The sequence below is a fragment of the Mercenaria mercenaria genome, chromosome 3 (assembly GCF_021730395.1).
Source record: "Mercenaria mercenaria strain notata chromosome 3, MADL_Memer_1, whole genome shotgun sequence".
NCBI lineage: Eukaryota > Metazoa > Mollusca > Bivalvia > Venerida > Veneridae > Mercenaria > Mercenaria mercenaria.
Window position 1 is genome coordinate 76,142,731 of NC_069363.1, and position 25,951 is coordinate 76,168,681.

The following is a 25,951-nucleotide window of genomic DNA, read 5'->3' on the forward strand; positions in this document are numbered from 1 at the left end:
GCAAAAACTGTGAAGCAAAATATTTTATAACTTTACACATGTATTGGGCATCAAAATTTGACCCAAAAGAGTAAGTTATATTACGCTAGATTTCAATTTGGCAAAATTTTGCCCTATTTTAACATAGACATTTTTTGAAAGTTTTGCACTTAAGCATATTTCACAGGAGCTACTTGACCAAATATTTTAAGATTCGTATTATCTTATCTTATATCTTTGACCTTATGAGATGACTTCACATGGCAGGTTTAATCATTTTGGTTTACAATTTTGCAAAATTTTGCCCTTTATTCACATTAGAAAATTTTGTTCAAACTTTGTATATAAGCAAGTGTAAATGGAAAGACTTCAAGATGTTGAGTGCATTGTCATAAGACAGCACTTATTATTTCATGTCTTTTCAATGGTTTAAAGAAGACCTTGCTCATCTTGTAGAGTTAAAAACAAATGACAAACATTTGGTAATTTTCTATATGACATTGCCAGATATATTCAAACTTTGATAATTCAATATATAATTCACCGAAAAATACGCAATATATGTTTCATGATTCACTTATCAATACATGAATTATTTATTATTTTAAATGTGTCCGTTAGTATTTTACTGAATGGTCAGCTCTTTTGATCATTAAAGCTTATTTTGACCAAAAGCAAACTTTCTCTTCCGAGAATTAATAGAGATGCAACTTGATTTGATTTTAAGACCGCCTGCACCAAAAGTTTAGAGTGAGTTATAAGGTTCAAAGGTATAGGTTAGGCAAGCAGAATAAGGTGTCATCGCCCTCAAAGTTTGTTTTGTAATATGCTTTGGTAGTTAGATTCATAAATTAATCAGTGTCGATATTTTCTCAATTTTTGGTGAAAGAAGTGAATATTATTTGCAACGACAGTCGTCTTTTTATTTTGGAGTTTCCTTTACGACATTTTTGAATTCCAAATTTATAATTTGAAAGAAGCTGATTAGAGTTATATTGTCACTGTTTGTTGTTATGGTAAATCATGTTAATGTCATGCTATTCGTAATTACTATAATGTACATATTTCACAAAGAACTTTTCGAATTTTGCAAAACCACATGCATTGTTAGAATTTCTCTCAAAAATTTACTCGCCCAAATGGCGGGTGAAATGTTTCGACATACATTTTCACCATGTTTGGCAAATAATGTAGATGTATATATGGCACTGAAAATGATAAAGTGGGTGAAAATGACAGTAGAATCTATAGTTTCTGAATTATTTCAAAAGTGTTGTGCACAACGGTTTACTACCTTTTGTACAATATGTTTGGATATTCATTAGAATATTTTGCAAAAATCTTTTGCCAGTTATTTTCGGAGTATTCATTTTTTTTTATAAATTTTTGAGAGAAATTATTTTTCGACTGTTAAACGTTTATTTAGTCCCTTTAAATACACGATATATTTAGGATTTTAAAGAGAGTTAAGCCTCATTCTGACTGAAAATAGAGCCTCTCGTGTATCTTGCATTAATATCCAAAAGCCTAAAAGGACAAACCGATGGTGATTATGAATATACTTTAAACTGATATAAAATCGTTTTTGCTTGACAGATTAGTAGGCAGCATTACCTAAAAAAAAATACTGTTAAACCGACAATAACTTATTTATAAGTCATAAATTAGATTTATGTACTCTCTTGATCATCTCAGTATCGTTTAAGGTCGATCCACACCTTAGGACCGGAATGTAGAAGTTTGACGGAAAAGCATGAAATTTGGTTCAGATATAGATCAAGCTCTGTATTTTCAGAATGTGTTTCTTTCTCGATTTTACGTTTGTGCATTTACGTTAAAAGCGCCACCTGGTGGCACCCGATTTTTCACGTCAATTGCTCGTTTTCTGTCATAATTTCAATAATATTTTGGCGATTTTTTTTTTCGATTGCGCATTTAGTTGTCTGTTCCAATGTATTTGACGAAATCATAATGTATTTATTGCATTATAAGACCGTCAGTTTTCCGAAACACTTGACTTAAATGTAGATGTATTAAAATGTTTAGATTGTTATTCATAATTTCATACATGTGTATTGTTTGTATTAAATGATCGTAATGAAATAGCTTTTGTCATCAATTTTATTTGGTTTATTATTATTGAACAAAAAAATGATGAGTTATTGTCATCACTTGATCAGTGTAGGCGTCGGCGTTGCCTGGTTAAGTTCTATGTTTAGGTCACCATCAGTAGTTGACCCTGTACAGCAAGAAACATAACTCCATACTGCTTTTTGCAAGAATTATGACCCCTTTTTGACTTAGAAGATATCAGATTTCTTGGTTAAGTTTATCAGCTTTTCTCCTAAGCTATCAAAGCTATTGCTTTGAAACTTGCAACACTTGTTCACCATCATAAGCTGACCCTGTACATTAGGAAACATAACTCTTCCCTGCTTTTTGCAAGAATTATTGCCCTTTTTGGACTTAGAAAATCAGATTTCTTGGTTAAGTTTTATGTTTAGGTCAGCTTTTCTCATAAACTATCATAGGTATTGCTTTGAAACTTGCAACACTTGTTCACCATCAATAGCTGACCCTTTACAGCAAGAAACAACTCTGTCATGCTTTTTGCAAGAATTATGGCCCCTTTTTGACTTTGAAAATATCAGACTTCTTGGTTAAGTTTTATGTTTAGGTCAAATTTTCTCCTAAACTATCAAAGCTATTGCTTTGAAACTTGCAACACTTATTCACCATCATAAGCTGATCCCGCACATTAGGAAACATAACTCTGTCCTGCTTTTTGCAAGAATTATTGCCCTTTTTGGACTTAGAAAATCAGATTTCTTGGTTAAGGTTTATGTTTAGGTCAGCTTTTATCATAAACTATCAAAGCTATTGCTTTGAAACTTACAACTGTTATTCACCATCATAAGCTGATACTGTACAGCAAGAAACGTAACTCTGTCCTGCTTTTTGCAAGAATTATTGCCCTTTTTGGACTTAGAAAATCATGGGTAGGACAATGTTCCTATTATACAGAAAAGCAGATGAGCGTCAGCACCCGCAAGGCTGTGCTCTTGTTTATATATCTGCTAACGCAACAGTGTAATGCTTATCCCGAGTCTAAATGCACTGGCATACGTATCCTGACCCCTGTAACAGTGCCATGCCCATCATGTGCCTAAATGCAGAGAAACACATATCCTAACTCTTTAATATTGTAATGTCCATTCTTATCCTAAATGAAGTGAAAAACATATCTGGACCCTGGTGCATTGTCTAATTGCATGTAAATATATTATTCTGACTGCTAACAATGTCGTGCCCTTTTTTATTCTAAATGCAGTGAAACACATACCCGGACCCTAAGCATTGTATTACACCTCCTAAGTCTAAATGCAGTAAAACAAATATCCCGATACCTGTTATAGTGCTGTGCCCATACTGATCCTAACTGCAGTGAAACATACCCTGACCATATAATATTGTTGCACCCATCCTAAGCCTAAATGCATTAAAACATGTACCCCTACCCCTATAACATTGTTGCGCTAGTTCTGAGACTAAATGCAGTGAAACAAATATCCTGACGGTAACGCTCCCAGAGACTAAATGCAGTGAAAAACATTCTGACCTCTCATATTGTTGCGTCCTTGCTCACCCTAATGCACGGAAACAGATATTCTGACCCTGTACACTGTCGTGCCTATCCTTATCCTAACTGCAGTGAAATAAACCCTGACCATGTAATATTGTCGCGACCATCCTAAGCCTAAATGCATCGAAACACGTATCTTGACCCCTATAACATTGTCGCGCTCATTTTGATTCAAACTTCAGCGATGCACATATTTCGAACCCTGTAACATTGCTGCATCTATTTTGAGACTAAATACAGTGAAACGCATATCCTGACGGTAACGCTCCCATCCCGAGACAAAATGCAGTGAAAAACATTCTGACCTCTAATATTGTCGCATTCTTGTCACCCTTAAGGCATTGAAACATATATCCTGACCCTGTGAAAATGTCGTGCCAAGCCTGAGCCTAAATGTAGTGAAACACGTATCCCGACACCTGCTACACTGTCGAGCAAAACCTGAACCTGAATGCATTGAAACACATATCCTGACCCTGTGAAACTGTCGTGCCCCGCCTCCGATTCATGTGGGGAAGTTGGCAGTTACTTGCGGAGAACAGGTTTGTACTGGTACAGAATCAATAAGCACTGGTTAGGTTAACTCCCCGCCGTTACATGACTGAAATACTGTTGATAAACGGCCTTATAAACCCAACACAAACAAAAAACAAAATAATATAGTGAATCACGTATCCTGATACCTGTTACATGTACCTATCTTGACCCTTACACATTGTGCGCCCATCCTGATCCTTAATATAGTGAAACACAACCTAACCATTATAATAATGTCGGGTCCATTGCTGATCATAAATGCAATCAAATACATGTCCTGACCCAAATAACATTGTCGCGCCCATGCTGATCCTAAATGCCGCGAAAAATGTATCCTGAGCCTTGAAACAGTATCGTGCATCCTGATTCTAAATGCTATTACATACGTATCCTGACCGTGTAACAGTGACGCACTATGAAAAAAAATCAGTGGAACTTTGATTGAAGTTGTATGGTTCGATAGGTACGATAATGAAAACGCGATGGCACGATGATGAAACAACGATTGTACAATGGTGAAAATACGATGGCACGATGATGAAATCGCGCTGATGCGATGGTATGATAGTGAAATGTCGATCTAATACCGCGGTTTCGTCATCATGCCATCGCGTTTTCACCACTATACCACCGTAACATTGCGGTTGCATCATCGTGCCATCGCGTTTTCACCATCGTGTTAGCGCGTTTTCACCATCGTACCATCGCGTTATCACCATCTTACCATCACATTTCCACCTTCCGGTGGTCATGCACAGTGATACAGTATATGTGTCCGTAAAATACAGGCTTGATAAATCTCACTTTCACATTGCACTATATATGTACCTTTTACAGCCTTACAAGAATAGGCTGAGTTTGAAAAAAAATCATGTGACTATTACACCCAGCATTTTATTTAATTTCATGCATACATGAAATACAAAGGACATTGCCTTGAAGATTTTACACAGTTTTAATGAACTAAGCACTGAACATTTTGTTAATCATTTTGCAAAATAGCAAATTCTAAATGTTAAATTTCTTCTCACAAAATACATTGAGATACCTTCATCTATTGTTGACAAAAATACAAGTGCACGGAACTACGCATTTATGACCTGAAAACTTAGTACGATGGCGAAAACGCTATGGAACGATGGTATAAACGCGATGGTACAATGGTGAAACCGCGATAGTACGATGGTGATAACGCGATGGCGCTATGGTACGATAGTGATAACGCGATGACACGATGGTGAAAACGCGACGGTACGATGATGATGAGCAATGGTGAAAACGTGATTTCATTATTGTGCCATCGCGTTTTCACCATCGTACCATTGTTATTTTATCATCGTGCCATCACGCCGTCGCGTTTTCATCATCATACCATCGTGCATCGAAGTTAAGTATTGAATAAAATGTCACAAATAAAACGAAAACCCGTAGTCCTTAATACATGTACTTTCAAATTATTTACTTTCAGTACTAAATTTACAAAATATGACGATCATGAAAACATTACAAATGTTAAAGGGAATTAAAAAAAAACAAGTTCGACTGATGATTCAGGAAAGGGAGTACAAGGAAGGGAGTACAAGGTACAAGAACGGTGAAAACCAAAGAACACTTAACATTTTGGAAGAGTATTTAGGGAATGCTGTTTTTGTTTTATTCGTATGTTTGCCCAAAGTCACAAAGCTCAGTAGAACATCACTGCATTGATTTGTGTGAAGTGTAGGGGAGCATATCGTCACCACTCGTCGATTCAATCATCTTATAGTTACAGCCATTCGGTGGGTTAATTATTTTACCTTGTCAACAAATCTAGAACACAATTTGATTTTTTCATTATGATTATACGCCCATCCGCTAGGTGGCTATATTCACCCAGGGTGACTAACTCAAAGGTCCCTTAAGTCCTAAGGTGGTCGTAACGTCACATTTTCTTACTCGTAGGGATTTTTTTCGATTTACTCAGTCTTTTCATAAGATATGAAATGGCTTATGTAATGTCGCATCTTAAGGTAAGAAAGTCGGCGTGTTATCTATGTCGTAAATCACTCTCTTATTAATTTTTCATTTATAAACTAACTTTTCCTATTCCATTCCTGATGCTTTTAAAATCGATATGCAGGTAATTTCCAAAAATTATTTAGCAATGACAACTTATTTAGTCGAAATGGATATAGAGATACGAGTATAAATTTACTGAATATTTGCAAAAATTTTCAAATGACCACAGAAAATGCAAGTCACTTTGTGAATTATTGGTTAATATTGACTTTCCTATGTACATCAAACATTTTCAAAATTATTTCAACGTCTATAGAATATTGAATGTTTTCGGTCAATATCATAAGTTGATATTTCATACGTAAGTTATATTTACTGATAATTTCGTCTTTCTGACTAAAAAGCTTTGCGCACGGTTCAAATATGCGATTTGTTCACATGTGTAGCAGTTGGGATTAGGTAAGAGTTAAGGGAAATTCCTATAGTTTTTTATGCGCATCTTTCTGCGCAGCCGACACAATCTATGGAAAATTGAAGTGAAGTCAACATTTGTTAAAACCTGTGACAGACAATCTTAAATATGAGGAATCTTGAATAAAATAACATTTTTAATAAGTTTTATCAGTAATCAAATGCTGATTCTGGTTTATGTTGTATTGACATGTATCATCATGCCTGACATGTAACTTGCCATTTTTTGTGGCTGTGTTTTGACAGCGCATTTTAGTACAAAGACAGTGTTGTTCATATAATATTAGACAATTGACTTTGTATTGATTTGATAAGACAATATCTCCTTTCAGATTATTAAGTATTAAGAAAATTAAGAAAAAATTCTATGAAACTGTTTTTTTTCAAAATTTAAAAAAATATTTTTCACTAGGGGTATTTTTCATTGAAAAAAGTTCACAAAAGTGAATATGAAACAATACTTTTTTTTTCATTTGTACCAATTATTGTAATGATATCTTATTACAAATATAACTATGATATCAAATAAGTATATAATAAAATTTGTAAAAAGAATAAACCTTGTTGCATATTTTGGTTGGTATTTATAATAAAGCAGAAAATTACGAAAATGTTGAAAAATCTCTGGAAGTTTAAGCAACATTGGGTGTGTTCAAAACAATTTTTCACGAAAACAAGCCTGGTGACCCATTATTTTTATTTGTTCATTGTTTTCAGCACAAATTTTCCTATCATATATACGAATTTGAAAAAAAAATCTATGAAAGGAAAAAAACTATAGGAATTCTCTTTAAGATGCAGTTACCCTAACATACACATTGTTAGATCCATTTGGCGATACGCAATGTGCCTGTGCGAGTCTTGGCACAATAGAATATATCATAGAACAACACAGTGTTTCAGTGACGCAAATATCTTGAAATATTTCGAAGCATAACTATATGTCTACTGTTACTGTTGATTTAAAGTTGTTTTGCCCTTGTGTGTATTGTATAGAACAATTCACACAACTCTGACATTTCAACATATTAAGTTTGGATTGAAACTCTATAGATATTCTTACATTAAGAGTAATATTCCTGCTTCTGGGACAACAACTCGAATGGTCGAGCATTTTCTGTCTTACGGACAGCTCTTGCTGTAACTTTTAATAGCATGGAAGTACTAAAATTTACAAAAACTGGTATAGAGAAACTTAAAAGGCAGAAACGGTTCATGATAAAGCGTCTCCAGAGACCTTTACAAAGGACAGCAACAGCAGAAATCCATTTTCTTCTTGGCATAGAATTAACCAGTCTAAACTGTAATAGACAAGAGACGATTCTTAACATTAGGTCTCCTTCATACAGGATACTGGAAAATTAACACGGATGCTAGTATACTGTATACATAGTATTTTCAGTTGCAACACCAGGACCAGGATTGAACGTGCGAGCCAGAGTGGAATCCATTACCTCAATACATCCAGAGAGCAAAACCAGTTTCCAACTAACCCACTTGTCAACTCCTTTCATAAGACCGACAAATATAAAATAAAATGAAATGAATCCAAAAAAGTAGACCCTTTTTGAAGAAGATTGCACATTCCAAAGTTCACATGAACTGGATTAAAAAAAGATCTACAAAACAAAAATAAAGAAGTCGAAAGCGTGCTTAGATCTACTTGTGAAAAAAATCTCTTTCCTCAAAAATGTATCATATATATGTCTCATATATACACCCACACAACTAAACTTTAACACACGATCACATACAATGTCCAGTATTACACTATGACGTCATAACACACGGAAACAGTACAAATTAGCCAAAAACTTAATTGGATGATTGTCCTTGGAATAGATCTTGTCATCTGAAATTAAATTTGTTGTAAACTTGTTTAAACGGTTAACTGTAAAATAACTGTAACAACTGTACATATTTTTTTGTTTATTTGTCTACGCTTCTTTGTCACAGTGGGAACACAGGAATTTGGCTCACCTCCTTATGACCCTTACTTTTGTACGGAATGACAAATGCACTTAGTGTTTACTTTGGTAACAATTTCTAAAACCATCACGTTGGACCAAACTAACAAAACTGAGAGTTGTACATCTTCAAAGTGCCTAAGATGTAAACAGACTACAAACTCCACAAAGCTCCTCTCCAATTCTGAGTTAGATTCTTCACTGTCACTGACCAAGTTATAATGTGATGGCCAGGGCACTGGGTCCACACCTCACAACATGTTGGTTGGGGTTTTCTTAGTTTGGGTCATGATAGGCTGTGTCTTCTTTGGTTTTTTTTTTCTGAGGATTCTTTTGTTTGAGACAGTTCATGGACAGACATTTTCTTCAACACATCTTGGTTAATTTGCTTTCTTTAAACTATCATGGCTTTCTTGCTTTAACTCTTTTTTTTCACTCTTCACATGTTTCAATCTTTTCTTCTCTGTTCAAACATTTTCACTGCTAACCCATAACTAGTTTCAACTGTAGCAATATTCTCCTCACTTACATTTATCCCTCCTTCAACTTTCTCCTGGTTATCGTTATTCTTGAATACTTCTGCTGGCCGTAGATATTCTCTTGGTGAAAAAATACGTTCAATGGAAATACTTCTGTGGACCTAAATCCTGAAATAATGTTGTCAGGTAATGTTGTCTTTGTGAAGACTTTGCATCCAATTTCACAATCATTGTACATTCTTATGGTAGCAGAGGACTCCTACATCAGTTTATGACAACGTACATTGTATATATTTAAATGGGCCATAACAACATACATCCATTGTCCGAAGCAAATGACTGGCATGAGCAGGCAATATAAACAAAACTATACCATTCTTCCTTGCCTACTCTGAAAGACCTACTGAAACATGGAACTTGTGTCCATCCATAATGAAAAGAATCTTCTGGTCACCCCTGGCTGGCACAAATTTCAGAAAAAGATTTTCAAGGTAGTGTTTGAATATAACGCTGTTGGACCAGCAAGTCTCACAGTGCCTTATTTCCCTTGGGAGGCTCCTTCCAAAAACTCTTGACGCATACGCTTTCCCGGGAAAACAAAAAAAGGGGGAATAGCTACTCCAGTGGCACTTCCGCAACCAAGAAGAATTATTGTCTTTTCTGCCAGATGTCATTGCAGAAGGACAATAGGCTGAGCTGGCGACTATGTAAGGTGGTTTGTGTTTAATTTTCACTCCCTTCTCATCAACATTAAATATAAGATAAGGCTTATTAGTCAACTCAAGCTCCAGTAAGGTAGCTGCATTGTTATCATAATAGTATTCACAAACAACTTTTTGGGATGCCATCTTTGCTCTTGCATGTTCAGGAACTCTAGGTTTTAGCTTTGGCCATTTTTACAAGAAACCACGTATCCATTCATTATTGAGGAACTGTCCTTAGAACGTTTACCAAGTTGTACTGCATAGTATGGTGCAATGTCAATACACTCTTGCCGGGGGTATCCGTAACCATAACCAGCCATAGTTTTAATTTTGTTGTACTAACTTGTCTTCTTCAGCAAGACAAACCAATGGTGATTTCCTTGTAGACACGGTGTCTGGATGAATATTTCCCAAAATCCTGCGCCTTTATATGTTGTTTCGGGAATTCTGTATAAATGCTGAAAGGTTTCCTGACTACTATCCCTGTAACCTTCTCTAGTATACATTATCTTACTTCATATTAGTAGAAAATCTTTGAAGACTCTTTTATAAAACCATTTTATATATTTTAATAATGTTTGACTTTTTTGTTTTCATTGTTTCTACATTTTTTAAATATTTTTATTTCAATCTAATTCATGTCACATAATTTCAACATCACTTGCTGCGTCTGTTGACGACCCTTCAAATGCATCGGAATCCGAGTTAAGCTTAATGACCACCGGTGCTAGCAGTTTCTAACATGCAATGTTTGATTAATTTCTTAGCTCACTCGAAGTGCTCAAGGTGAGCATTTGTGTTCGCCCTGTATCCGTCGTGCGTCGTCATCGTCCATCATCAACAATTTGACTGTTAACACTCTAGAGGTCACACTTTTAGCCCAATCTTAATTAAATTTGGTCAGAATGTAAGTCTCAATAAAATCTTGGACGACTTCGATATTGTCATCCGCGGTCAAAAAATAGGTCACCAGGTGAAATCAAAGAAAAAGATTGTTAAAACTTAGAGGCCACATTTATGATTATATCTTCGTGAAACTTAATCAAAATCTTAATCTTGATAATCTTTAGGACAAGTTTAAATCTAGGTCTTGTGTGATAAAAAACTAGGTTACCAGGTCAAATCAAAGGTTAACACTCTAGAGGCCACATAATGATCAGATCTTATAGAATCTTAGTCATAATGTTAATCTTGATGATCTTTAGGTCAGATTTGGATCAGATTGGGTCAAACACTTGGTCACCAAGTCAAATCAAAGGAAAAGCTAGCTAACTCTCCAGAGGTCACATTCATAACCATATCTTAATGAAACTTGGCCAGACTGTTAACCTTAATGATCTTTAGGTCAAGTTAAAATCTGTATCAGGTGGGGTCAAAAACTAAATCACTAGATCAAATCAAATGTAATGCTTGTTAAGTTGTTAACACTGTACAGCCCACATTTATGCTAATATATCTATGAAATTTGGTCAGGATGTTAATCCTAATGAACTTTAGATCAAGTTTAATTAAATCTATGTCAGAAAATAGGTCATCGGGTCAAATTAAAAGGAAAGCTTGGTAACATTCTAGAGGCCATATTCATGATAATATTCTTATGAAACTTGGTCAGAATGTAAATCCTGATCATTTTAGGTCAACATCAAATCTAGGTCAGGTGGGGTCAAAACCTAGGTCAACCGGTCAGATCAAAGGAAAAGCTAGTTAATTAACACTCTAGAGACAACATTTATGAACATGTCGTAATGAAACTTTGTCAGAATGTTAATCTTGATCTTTATTATTATCAAGTTCAAATCTGGGTCAGTTGGGGTTAAAAACTAGGTCACCAGGTCAAATCAAAGGAAAAAGCTTCTTAACAATCTACAGGCCACATTTAAGACCCTATCTATATGAAACTTGGTCGGAATGTTTATCTTATTGATTCCTAGGCAAAATTTGAATCTGAATTGTGTCGGGTCAAAAACTAGGTCATAAGGTCAGATCAAATTAAAATTTTCTTAACGCTCTAGAGGCCTCATTTTTAGTTTGAAAATTATGGGAATTAGTCAGAATTTTTGCCTTGATGACCTCTAAATTAAGTTCGAATTTGGGTCATGTGGGGTCAAATACTAGGTCACCAGTTAAAATTAAAGGAAATGCTTCTTAACACTCTAGATGCCATATTTATGAACATATCTTCATGAAATTTGGTCAGAATATTTATCCTGATGACATCTATGCCAAGTTTGAATCTGGGTCATGTTGGGTCAAAAACTAGGTCATCCGGCCAAGTTTGAGTCTTGGTGGGGTCAAAAACTAGGGCGCTCAGTTAGATCAAAGGAAAATCATTTTAACACTCTAGGGGCCACATTTTTTATTCAATCTTCATAAAACTTGGTCAGAAAGTTTGTCTCCATGAAATCTCAGATGAGGTTGAAACTGAGTCATGTGGTGTCAAAATCTTTGTCACTAGGTCAAACATGTTTGTTATGGTATGATACTCTGGTGAGTGATCTGGACCTCTTGTTTAAAATGTTATTTACGAAGGCTCGAACCTCGAAAAGCATAGTTTGTTAAGCAGACGCCATATCCTTTGGGCCATGCATTCGTTTACATTTATCGGTAACTTATACCGCTTTACTATGTATTACATATATCTTCCTACCCTTTTATGGCGATTCAACTATCCTGCATAAATTAGTCAAGGCTCAAAAAACATGGTAAATCCATAGTAAAACTTTTTCCCACGTTGCAATGTATGACGTCATAAATATCGCGAGACACGCGAGATAAATGTCATTTATATCTTAATATATTTAAGTTTGGACCAAATCGATTTTTTGACCCTGCAGGATATAGATCAGGGTAAAGTTTTGTACATAATTTAATGTTAAAAGGCGTTAGTATGAAGTTTTGAAATTATATTCAGGTTAGATGTTTTTCATTCGTAAATTGGATATAACTTCCTGGAAGAGAGGTGCTTCAATAAATATTAAAGGAATATACCTGTAAAGAAGAAAAAAGAAACAAGGTAGGATCAAAGAATTGAAGTCTACACCTTTGTTTTCATCAACAAAGGATCTTATAAAGCCATTTCAAATATATATTTTGAAATGGCATAATTTTCATAAAAATCCCAGGGACATGTTGACTACTATAATATTTGAACATGTTTTTGATATGAAGTATATAGACTGAATCTATTGCTTGACAATTGTTATAAGACTTCAGCGCCCTAATTTAATACTACAACTAATCTGTCAATAAAGCATGTACTGGTTGGCGAGATAACCCCGGCAAATAAATCACATATTTTTGGCAATGTTTTTCTCATCTGTGTAATTATATTTGATAGTTATGCATATCAAAACAAACTTCAGCTTGTCAAAATTGCTTTAAGAAAACCAGTGGTTATATTTTTGAAAAAGGGCATGATACAGTAAGAGGCCCCGAATGGTTACCTTACAGGGGCGTAACTGGGCCTATTTTGAGAATACGCAGGATTGCTAGGGGGTTTCGGGGGCATGCTCCCCCGAGAATTTTTTTTTCTTAGAATGTCTCTGGTGCGTTCTGGTGGGTATCCAGATGACGAATTTCAATATAAAAATAATACAATTCACGGTAGCAAATTTGATTTAATACCTATTTTTTTTATCTTAAACAGCCGATATGAACCACATTATTATAAGTGACCACTAGATCTAACATATCAAGTAATGCCCAACTGAATAGTGCTCAATGAATCTACGGCACAGTGCTGAAAATCATCAAAATATGCAGAACATTTTTTCCAATAAAGACAAGAGTTAATTAATCGTCAGCATGAAAAACACAAAATTCCCCTGATTGACTATAGATGGCTATGGTGGACGGGTTCGTGTCGTATCAATTGTCAGTGCGACATTTTCTATTAACATTGTTATATATTCAAACATGGAAGAGCCAAACGTCAGCTTTTCCTGTTCGCAAATATGTCAACATGTTCTGCACTAATATTTTCTGCTCTTTATAAATGTTCAAGAGTCCTAACCCAGACAACCTTTATGTACTCATTGTACTGCGCAGATAGGTCTTCACCCTTCTCATACTGGAGAAGGATCTCTCTGTGGTTACATTTGAGTCTGGCATCACTAACGAAATGATCAGACATTTTCGGATGCTTGGGTACATATCGGACGCATACTCCAAGCTTTCAGCGAGGTCTCCTCAGTGCATCCAATGTCCACCAAATGAGCCAACATTCCCTGAGAAAGAGGCCTTCGGTGACCTATACTGGCAGGTTGACACTGTAACATTGGATCACTTCTTCTTCGCATTGTTCCTGTGAAAACGGACGTGACACCTTCAGGCCGAACGGGTCATTGTCCACAGAGGGTACTACTTTAAGGTCCCCGAAGGGCTATGAGTATACAAAACCGTAGCCCAATACCCAATGGGGACGTTGTAGTATGCTCAATTGAAAAAATACTAATAACGCCTGCAGATACAGTGTACAGATACGTATGGAATGATATTTAGGTAAATATTACACAATGCCTGCTGACTGTTACAATTTATTCACTGACACTCCCATTGTGCTTACTGGTATAGTAATCATGCATGCTGGCACCATGATACCATGCTTGCTGACAATGATACCATGCGTGCTGGAAGTTACAACTTCTTTGCTGCTTAGACCCTGATGTCTATATCATAATTTCATTTGGCAAAATGACAGTGTCGTGTACCGTATTGGAATATTTCAACATGTTATGGTTATACTGGTTAATCTGTAATGCATCCAAGAACAAAATTCACGAAGTGGTCAACCAGTAAGGAAAATGTAATCAGGCACTAGGCAAAATAGGAGTAAGCATAATGTCATTTCAAAAGTATATGTCACATTTTGATAACAGGGGGCGCTATGTTCAAGTGGTCGTGTTTTTCCGTACTTTGAATAATTATTTGCCGGAAAGATTATCGAGGATATCCGAATATGTATAGAGATCTAACAATAGTTTCTTCCCCTTTTTGCAAATCGCCATTTGTCTTAACTTTATTATCCCCCGCCGATGAAATCGGGAGGGGGTATTGAAATGGCGTTGTCCGTCCGTCAGTCCGTGCGTCCGTCCGCAGCCATTTCTCAGTAACTAGCAGGTAGAATTTCATGAAACTTGAAATATACATGAACCAACATACTGCGATGATGCGATGATGCTCGTCAAGTTTTTTTTAGATCTGTCAATGTCCCTTAGAGTTATTGCCCTTGATTAATGAAAAATGCTCAAAAATGTCCGTCCGCAGCCATTTCTCAGTAACTATCAGGTAGAATTTCATAAAACTTGACATAAACATACAACAGCATACTGCGATGATGCCCGTCAAATTTTTATCGGATTGGTCAATTTTCCTTAGAGTTATTGCCCTTGATTTAATGAAAAATCTATATCTGCAGCTATTTCTCAGTAACAAGCTGGTAGAATTTCATGAAACTTGAAATAAATATGAACCAACATATACTTCGATGATGCCGTTCATTTTTTTTCAATTGGTCAATTTTCCTTAGAGTTATTGCCCTTTAATTGTTTAAAACTCTACAGATTTGTACATAACAAACCAACCCATTGGTAGAATTTCATTAAACTTCTTTCATTCTTTTCCATGAACATTTAGTATAAATATGTGAAGTTTTGTACCCACACCTGGTCACCACCTTGCCTTGGTCACATCCCCCACCCCCTCAAAAAAAATCATTCCTTTTTATTTATTTCTTTTTCAAACCTTCCATGAATATTTATTAGCATGCAGAGTTGTACCATTCCCCCACCTCACTCTGCACTCGGTCTTGCCCACCAACCCGATCATACGTCCCCATCCCCCACCCAGGGTTTTTTTTTTGTTTTGTTTTTTCCATTTTTAATTTCCCATCAATATTTATAATCAACAGGTGAAATTTTGCACCCTCACCCGGTCACCCCCGCTGCCCCCACCCCCCACCCTACCCCACAAAAAAGCATTCATTTTCTGTTAAATGATTTTGACGAAATTATTTGCTTCTTAGTAACATCCTTAACTTTTTGCCAGAAATATTTTTTGCCATTCCTCACCTCAAGCCCTTTCGGCGGGGGATACCAATTCATCGAATTTGCTTGTTTATTTTTAATGTTGCGTTTATTTATATATATATATATATATATATATATATATATATATATATATATATATATATATATATATATATATATATCTTTATTTACGTCTCATTCTTGCATACATACATTTCATACAATTACATTATAATAAAAACATAAAATCATATGCAAGACCATTCTATTATAGAATTATAAGAGACTAAATTAAATACTACACATGTCACAAAATTCTATCATATTCTATCATATTACTATTATTGTATTAAGAAAGATTAAAAAAAAAAAACTTATTTACAAGTGACGTGTTATATAAATGGAAGACTTACAGTTTGAAATTCCCGAGATTTCACAAATTAAACTGGCTGTTAAGGACAGAATTTTGCAGACTGCTAATAATGTGTCAAACTGTCATTTTGAACATGTAGAATATGAACTTGAGTCAGTGATGACTGTTTTGACACTTAGCCAAGAGCTAATTAAAATCCGTTATAGGCCGGATATTCCCGTTACCTTTCGTGCCCGTTCGTGAAAACTGCAAACTTGCGCCCCCTGGTATCAAAATGTGACGTGCAATGTTGCACTTTGCATTATGCTTACTTTCAACTTGCTTAGTGGCTGATTGCATCTTTCATATTGTGTGGTCACATCGTGTATTTTCTTCTGTGAGCATTGTAACTGTGCAATGTTGCTTATATACAGTCCCGGCATGTTGAAATATTCCAATACGGTACACGGCACTGTCATTTTGCCAAATAAAATTATGATATAGACATCAGGGTCTAAGCAGCAAAGAAGTTGTAACTTCCAGCACGCATGGTATCAGTGTCTGTAAGCATGGTATCATTGACAACAAGCGTGGTATCATTGTCAACAAGCGTGTTAAAGGTGCCAGCATGCATGATTACTATACCAGTATGCACAATGGGAGTGTCAGTGAGTAAATTTAACAGTCAGCAGGCATTGTGTAATATTTACCTAAATATCATTCCATAGATACATCCGTGTTGAACAGCTGATTAAGGGCAATAAAAATAAATTTTAAATATTTTCGAAATCCATCTTGCAGCGATAATTTTAACTACCATTTAATTCATATTTGAAATAAGGCAAACATTTTTTATTTTTAGTTTTAACGATTTTTGTTTTGGAAAAAGTTAGGGCAGAGGAAAAAATCGATTGTCCTCGATTGTAAAGATATTTTTGCAGAATCTCAAACGCAGCCCTGTTCAACCTGAACTGAAACTACCAACAAGACAACACACTCACAAAATGAAATAATGATTATTGAATCATACTATAGCCACATCTCTGTTCACAAGGCAAACGCTGACAGCCAGAGGACAGACAGCGGGTGATCACAAAAGCTAACCTGGTGTACCCTGTGCTCAGTTGTTCTCAACATGTTCGAAATATGCATTTTTATTGTTCTTGTATTTTTATTCAAGTAGGCTTGTAATTGCTCAGCAGTGTATTGTGCCGAGTAGATACTGGTTCAAATCCGGCTATAGCCCATTGCCTTTATATGTTAAGTGATTAAGGTCACTAATTTTATATTTTTACACAATGTCATACCATCAACTGTGAAACAAGGTTTGAATCACAATACTCAACGAACCCCATCTGTGAAACAAGTTGGCAGATTAAAGTTAAAGAATATCATGATAGTTTTTTTTCTCACATTAAAATAATTTCCTTTGACTTTAAATAATAAGATAATCAGCAGTAAAAAATACACTTATCATATACCGGTAGTTTACATTTTTGATGATTTAAAGATGATACATTAACAGTGTACCCCTTTTAAATGAAAAAAAAAAACTGGAATAGAACTTTTTTTGCAGCAAATGTGAAGGAGTCCGGACATTTCTTGTTTTATTATACCCCAATCTATATCCAAATACTTATCTTTTCATGTATAATCAGTATGGAACCTGTTTTCTAATATTCCTGCCCTTAAACTGTTGTTTGAAAACAAAAATTAGAAAAAAACTTCACATTTATTAGGTACCCAATACTAAGAAATTCAACATAAAAAATAAGTTTACCATCTATGATCACTGTGTGTGCATAATTTATGGACACTGAGCTTTTTTTAATCTCACTTTTTTCACTTTCCTAAATTTTAGGACAGGAGGGTCGGTAAAACTAAAGTAAAAACAAAAAAATACTGGCCTAAATTATTCTTGAAGACATTAGTTAAATCAAACACTTTGTGTGTGTGTGTGTGTGTGTGCAAAGGGGGGGGGGGGGGGAAGGAGATAACAGTTCTTAGATAAATTCTCCCGCTGATACTTTTCTTGCTAGTTAGCAATGATTTTTCCCTGTTTACAACGTGGGTGTTTAACTCGGGGGATATTTTCAGTATTTTGGCGGGCCCTTAGTATACTCAATGCAATGTCTTGCTCCCCACACAAAATAATCGTCTCTAAAATACAAGTAATTATCTGTCTATTATTTAAGAAATAATATATCTCATTCAGTGATTTGTCGTTGAATAAATCATTGTTTGGAGTTCAGATGCGAAGGAATTATTTCACGAGATTCATTAAAAATTTGCCCGTTTTCAATCGGTTTCTTTTCCAGCGCGCCGCTATGCCGTTTGACGCCATGACGCAATAATTGTGACGTGAGAACAGTGATTTGTTGTATAATAATTCACTGTTTTCTGCCTTCTTTGTTTAATAGGAAAATGAATCGGATCGTGTTAGAATCTCAATTATTTCATGATACTGCGACAAAAGAGTATTTTCATTGTCCTTTCTGTCCCCCTTCATAACAGCCAAAAAGTTATCTGCAGCAATAGATTGCTGAACATGGTAAGGATGTGGTAGGTTCTTTAGAGAGCTTCAAGCTTATTACGTGAGTTATGCTCACCAAATAAGTAGTTGACGCAGTAGACTCCTTAAGACAACAACTTGTAATCCACAAACCACAAAGCTTGCTGGATTCGAACCTCAAACACATAGATTCGACAAACGAGTGCTCCACCAAAATCCCTATGGCGGCTATACGATTGCACAATATATTATTGCAGTGTTTAACCAGTTGCTGAACTCACCGTAACAGTTTGCTGCTTCTTGGAAGTTCAATTTCTAATGTTTACATGTTAATTAACACATTATTGACATACATATAATTAAATAAATGCATTTGTAGCAATTCAAAATTATGGCAGATGTTCAAATAATTTACTACCATGATGTGGGATATAATTATATCGATCTAGATCTAACCAGAAGAGATTCTACATCGTTCTAAGTTAACTTACTTATACGGGAAATCAAAAACATGGACTTGCTTCCATTCGTGAGTGAGTAATGCCACGTTTTCTCTGTGCTTTAAAAAACGTCAGCGTAAGGCTGCGAAGTGCCACAGTCAGCAATTTCAAACATTCGCGGCTTGTTTACATGTTACATTCGGAATATAAAGCGATACAATCAAGTGTTATAAACCGTGACACGAAGTAGGTCTGCGGTCGACTTTTTTGTGAGGGACATCTTTTCATTTTGAGATAAAGAACTCGAAAATTCAGCTGTGATCGATAGGAATTTAATGCCTAACCCCCCTTAGGCATTGATTTTTAATGCAGATTTTGCATTTTTAGACTTTTTAATTTTTGAAAATGCGATTTGAAAATGACGCACGTGCGTATTTGCGTATGCCTAGTTACGCGCCTGCGGCTTAAATTCATATTTGTACCGTTGGTGTAAAAAAAAAATTTTTCATTAAAATTATAACCGGTAATATGTTACCGGTAAAATTTATAAGTTAACAGTGGTTTTATTCAAATTTAAACACATGTTATTCAGTTTATTTACTTGTAAGGTCTGCATAATCAATGGCTTAGATGGGAGTAGTTTAGTAAATCGCTAGATCTAGTTAAATTTCACAATTTTCACTTATACCACACCCAGATTGATTCTTCCAACTCTATGTTGGATGTCTGCTTAGTTTTAGAAACCCTCAGCTGCCCTCACAAAACAGCAGTTTGCGCATGCGCACCAAAAGCGAATCCTCAGTGCGCCTGTAGTCGTTAAGGTATAATTACTTGCTGATTTTGTCAAGATTTTTCAGTAGCTGCAGAATTTGAATGTTTTAGTCAAATGATGAACTTGATTTAAAGGAGCGTTGGGTTTAATTGCTTTTATTATGAACCATGAACCAGCAATGGTATCTATGAGACGTTGTTATCTCGAATACCAGTGTGTTTATATATAAAAAGTGTCAAGTTTATTTTTGGATTTTTTTTATTTAAAAAATGAAGATTTTCAAGTACATTATTAGAATGTTTTCTACAAAAATTACTTTTCACATTGCAAGTTGAGTTTATTGCATTGTCTTGATATTTTAATTAAGTTGGTTTCCATTCAGATGCCTTGTTACTTTGACTGGTTCATTGTGAAGTTTTATAATGATAGAGTAACTTACATAAATAAACTGATGAAGATTTGCAAATAAACATATTTAAGGTAATTTTATCACTTTCTTATTTAACTCCTTCTGCGAGTATGCGAGACATACTCGATAGTCGAAGTAATGTGATCACACTCTGTCTTGTTGGTTCCCTTGTAAGTTTTAGTTCACCTGTTCTAGTGGTTCAGGATGAGCTGTTGTGAGAGTTCTAGCTCACTTGAGCACAAAGTGCCGGAGGTGAGCTATTGGGATCACACAATGTCTGTTGATCGTCATCCGTGTATACGTCTATAGTTTTGTTTATATGGCATCTTCTCTGAAACCTTGAGGTAGCAGTTGATGAAACTTGGCCTGGATGTTCCTTAGATTGTATCTCATGGAGACGTCGGGTTGCTATGGCAATGGAAAAGTAAAACTTGAAAAATAATCTCAGATACCACTTGCGGGATTTCAAAGTATTTAAACAGAATTGTTCTTTAGATGACCCTCTTTCAAGATTATTTCAAATAATTATGATTTGTCGAAACACATGGCCTCTAGAAGGCGTAGTCAGTTTCCCTATATGTACAGTGAATTGCTTTAAAAACGCAACATTTACATGTATATAGATCCAAATATTTCCTTCTCTGGCTTATATTTAAATAATATTTCTTAAGACTTTTGCATTTAATTATGTCCACAAAACTTTTATAACGACGAACAGCTTATTCGCAGAACTGTATGCTTTATAAGACACACACTCCAGGAATGAAAGTCACAAAATGACACAAGATTTATTAGAATAAGGACTTCTATCTGATATTAACAATTGTGTCAAGTAACATCAAAATCCCTCAATGCATGAAGAAGATTTGCTCCGGACAATGTCTGTGGACGCCGCCCGCCCACCAGGGGCGTCCCCATTATACGTCCCGTTTTTCAAACGTGCGTATAAAAGTGTTGACATGATCCATGTCAAAATCTTTTAAAGACAAAAAGTTTTTTAGAAGCGACAGTTTGAAGAGAAGACATGTTATCATTATAAAACCTTGTATATCAGATAGAATTTATCGCAGACCAGAAATCGGGATTGAAACAAGAAATGAGTTCTTCCATTTTCTAGTTTTGTAATATCAGAACTTATACCCAATATTAAAACTATTATGAATAGTGAAATAACGCACAGGTAGTTACTCGTATGGCAGTTTTGTATTACATTGTACTGACGTCATTCAACTGATATATTTTCAACCCATTTATTTACTTTCTTTAATATTGAGTCGCACATAAACAAGGAAACTTTTTCAAATATAGAAAAACGCTAATTTTATGTCTGTGTGTAATACTGTTGTCATTGTATGATATATATGCAATAAATCAATGATTGTAAGTGTGAATAATAAACATGTCATCTACAGAAGTTTACATCATGGTTTGAATATCATGCAATATTCTTACTTTTTCCTTCATATTTCGGTTGATAAAACTGGAAATAATTATTGACAATGTTAAGAGAGTGTCTGTCTGTCAGTCTAATATCTGTATCTTATGTATTATCTTACTTCATTAGTCAAATGGGAAAGCCGTATTCAGTATTCATATATCATTACAGTATATCTATATCTTATGTATGTGTTCAATCCGGATAAGTGACAATCATCTACAAGTATACACTCCATAATATAGAACTAAAAGCTAGAGTCGCTGATAAATACCTGGGCATCACACAGAGTAAAGATCTCATTTGGTCAAAACATATTGATAACATCACAGCAAAAGCAAATAATTCACTTAGATTCATCAGAAGGAGTGTCAAAACGAACAACAGGAAAGTAAAAGAAAAAGCTTACAACACCTATGTCCGCCCACAGCTTAAATACTTCTCTTCTATAAAATGACACTAAAATTTACATGTCTTCACTTGGTACTGGCAGTTTTCCACAAGACTGGAGGACGGCTATCGTTGCCCCTGTATACAAAAAGGGCCCACGAAGCTAAGCCAGCAATTACATGCCTATTCTCTTACTTGCATTGCTTTCAACTGATGGAGCATGTTTTAGTATCAAATATTATGAATCATCTAGATAATAAAAATTGCAGAAATCCTTCCAACATGGCATCCGCTGAAAGCACAGAAATTGTTTTTGATAACAATGTAGCTGGTAAATAGACAGACCTAATAGTAATGGATTTTAGCAAAGCGTTTGACAAAGTCGATCACAATCTTTTGGTCTACAAGCTATTTTAATGAGGTATAGACGGAAAAACATCCATGTGGATTAAATCTTTCCTTCAAAACGAACACAAAAGGCCACCAATCAGTATACTACCTGTGGTGTCAGGGGTATCCCAAGTGTCTGTCCTTAGGCCTCGCCTTTTTCTTACATATCAGTGACCTGCCAGACTCACTTAAAAGCAGCGTAAGGCTCTTTGCTGATGATACATTAGTTTATCTCACTATTAATAACATGCATGATTAGCAGGACCTCCGTAGATTAGAACTTTCTGAAAAGACCTGGTCCATGGAGTTTAATTCTGATAAGTGCGAAGTGATAAGAATATCAAAAAAAGAAAAAAGATAAAAAAATCATTGCTTTTCCCTATAAGTTGCATATCCATGAATTAAAATGCTAAATATTTAGGAGAATCACCAGTGAGGACTTCAGCTGGAAATCACTTACAAAATGTAACAAACAAGGCAAACAAGACCCTAAAATACAGAAAAGAAATATTCAAACAAATATTAAGTATAAAAATTAAAGAAACTCCATATAAAACATATACAAATGTATTAACCCATAATTGGAATATTGCTCAACTGTTGGCATCTATGGCAAAAAAGTCTAACCGTTATGAATTTGAAAGAGTACGGAGGGATGCAGCCAGATATGTTCTAATCTATGACTGCAGATCAAGCATCACAGAAATGTTAACTGTACTTAAATGGCAAACATTAGAAACAGTGAGAAATTTCACTTACCTAATTATTTTATATAAAATCCATCATTCCATTGTTTTTGTAGATCACCTGTACCTACTAGTCTCTAGGGACCTTAACTTTCATATCCCTGCTCTCGCACACATTATCACATGATCTGTTTTTCCTAGAACCATTAGACTCTTGAATAACCTACCACATCATGTAAAATCCAGTGCTACTCTTAACGAGTTCAGGAGTGGCCTAGATTACTGATGTTCTAACCTGAAATATATGTTTTTATCATCTTTTAACCATTAATTTGTGATATAGTAGTACTGATTTAAATATTTTCCATAGCGACTTAACCATCAAAGTGTCGACCAGACAGTCGCCTCCCAGTCATAGTCAGTTATTGACTGTGGGGACAGATGTAGATGAATTGATTGTTCGTACGGGACCGTACAAAGAGCCACGCTAAATCTATTTTAAGAAATACAACAACAACATGTCTAGCACTTCTGTGTCGCATTGTCCGGTAAACTGCCTTTACTTTTATTAAACAACGGGCGTAATTTGATAACATAAATGTATTTTTTGTAGAAATGGCAGAGAAAAGCAAAATATTTGTAAATTTAATTTCTACATTTATCCGCCGTCTTTACGCAAAATCCTACCACGACCAATCAGCCATTGTTGTTTTCGACGTATTACAATTTTGGTCACGTGACACTGTCTTTGTTGATTTACGGAAATTGGCGAAGCCTGGCGGGTTAATAAGGGACCCGCGGTCTAAATATTTATAATATGATTTTATATCCATTCGTATCTTAACAATATTTGGCCATCCAAGTCAGACTAACGGGCAAATGTGTTCATTAGACTATTTTCTACGAATCTACAAAGTTATTGCTTTCTTTTAACGGTGATTTTGAACAGGATTATAACTTTAAATATTCACATTAATTCCATCTGAACGTCAAAAGGTGTTGCGTTTTTCAAGCGGTTCAGTATATATAACTTTAAAAATCTTCTTGACAAATATGGATTGTATGATTTCAAAATACATGTAATTTAATACTGGTAATAATAACATTGTTTCTTGCTTGACCCTCTTCCAAGATTTTAAGGATTTTTCTGATACGTCAAAAACATATATACTTTTTCTTATGTGTATATAGTGGGAAATTTAAAGAAATCTTATCAGAAACTGTTTTTTTTTTCCAAATTATTTCACACAAATGTTCATTTGGTCACCCACTACCAACATTATTCAAGTTAATAGTATTCAGATTCGTCAAAAGACATGGCCACCAGAGGGCATGGTTACTTTTCCTTTTATATTTAGAAAGGCTTATAAAGGAAATCTTTGTCTAAAACCATAATGCACTGAGCTAAGATATATGGCATGTTGCGTTGTGCAGTGTTCCCCTACCAAGAATATTTGAATAAAACCTCTGTATTCAAAATTGGTCCTGACCAGAGGATCACTTCTACATAGACTTATATAAGAAAACTATGAAAAGTCTTCTTATCTAAAACTTCCAATGCCTAGAGCTTAGAAATTTGGCATGTAGCAATTTTGTAGTGTTCCTCTACCATGTTTGTACAAATCACACCCCAAGGGTCAAAACTGGCCTCGCCCTTTGGTCCACTTGTATAACATTGACTATTCAAGGCCTAAAGTATATATTTTTTGGCATATTGCATAGTTTAGAGGTCTTCTACCATGAAATCATGTACCACTTTGAATCAGATGGTGAATATTTTTTTTTAAAAGCCCTCTCTTGTTTTCAGCTGGACTACTCGAATAATGAGGAAGGCTATTCCACTTGTTCTGGCTTCAGCATTCACGTTAGTTCAAGGTTTTAACTAGGGGTTTCAAACCTGAAAACCTAGTTACTAGATCGGCGATGTTGTTTGGTGGGTGGGCGGATGGGTTAATGGATGGATGGGCGGCATCAAGATTTGGTTTCCGTTCAAAATTTTAGATAGATTGGGTTGATATATTGGAATGAATCTTGGCCTATAAGTAGCTTATAGGAAGACTATGACTGGGATTGAATCTGGGGTCAGTGGAGTCAAGGTCAGGGTCACTTTTCCAAAAAAAAAAAGATAGAAAAGTTTCCGTTCAATAACTTAAGTTTCGAGTAAATAAGTAGCTTAGATAGATTGGGTTGAGATATTGGAATGAATCTTGGCCTATAAGTAGCTTATAGAAAGACTAAGACTGGGATTGAATCTGGGGTCAGTGGAGTCAAGGTCAGAGTCACTTTTACAAAAAAAATAGATAGAAAGGTTTCCGCTCAATAACTTAAGTTTCTAGTAAATAAGTAGCTTATAGTAAAACCAATGCTGGGATTGCATATGGGATCAGAGGGATAAAGTCAGTATAACTGATTTAAATTGCATAATCAGAAAATTCCACCGGGGCACATTGGTCTAGAGCGTTGGGCAAAAGATACATTTTATACTGTGGAACAGATGGATCACGATTCAAATCCCACTTTTTTTCTTTTGCTTTTGTGATAAAATGTCATTTTAATACCATTGAGTCAAGGCGAAGTCACAGTTACTAAAACAAAGATTTGAATACATGCTTTTTTCTGGAGTCATCTGGACGATGGTTTCAGGTTAATATCTTTAGATTGATATACTCTCTCCAAACTTAGAGTATAGCAAGTTTATTATGAAGAACTAGCTTTGGACTGTATTATGGGCAACTTTGCTAAAGATAGAGAAAAAAACCAT

At 35.2% G+C, this 25,951-nt stretch overlaps 1 protein-coding gene across 1 annotated transcript in view; it reads left to right on the forward strand.

Annotated features, from left to right (window-relative positions):
• The first annotated feature begins 12,577 nt into the window (after positions 1 to 12,577).
• The window catches only part of LOC123524340 (uncharacterized), a 34,445-nt gene continuing 21,071 nt past the window's right edge, over positions 12,578 to 25,951 (forward strand). The window contains exon 1 of the mRNA XM_045302461.2: positions 12,578 to 12,791. The gene's annotated coding sequence lies outside the window, so the exon portion shown is untranslated. The remainder of the gene's footprint in view (positions 12,792 to 25,951) is intronic.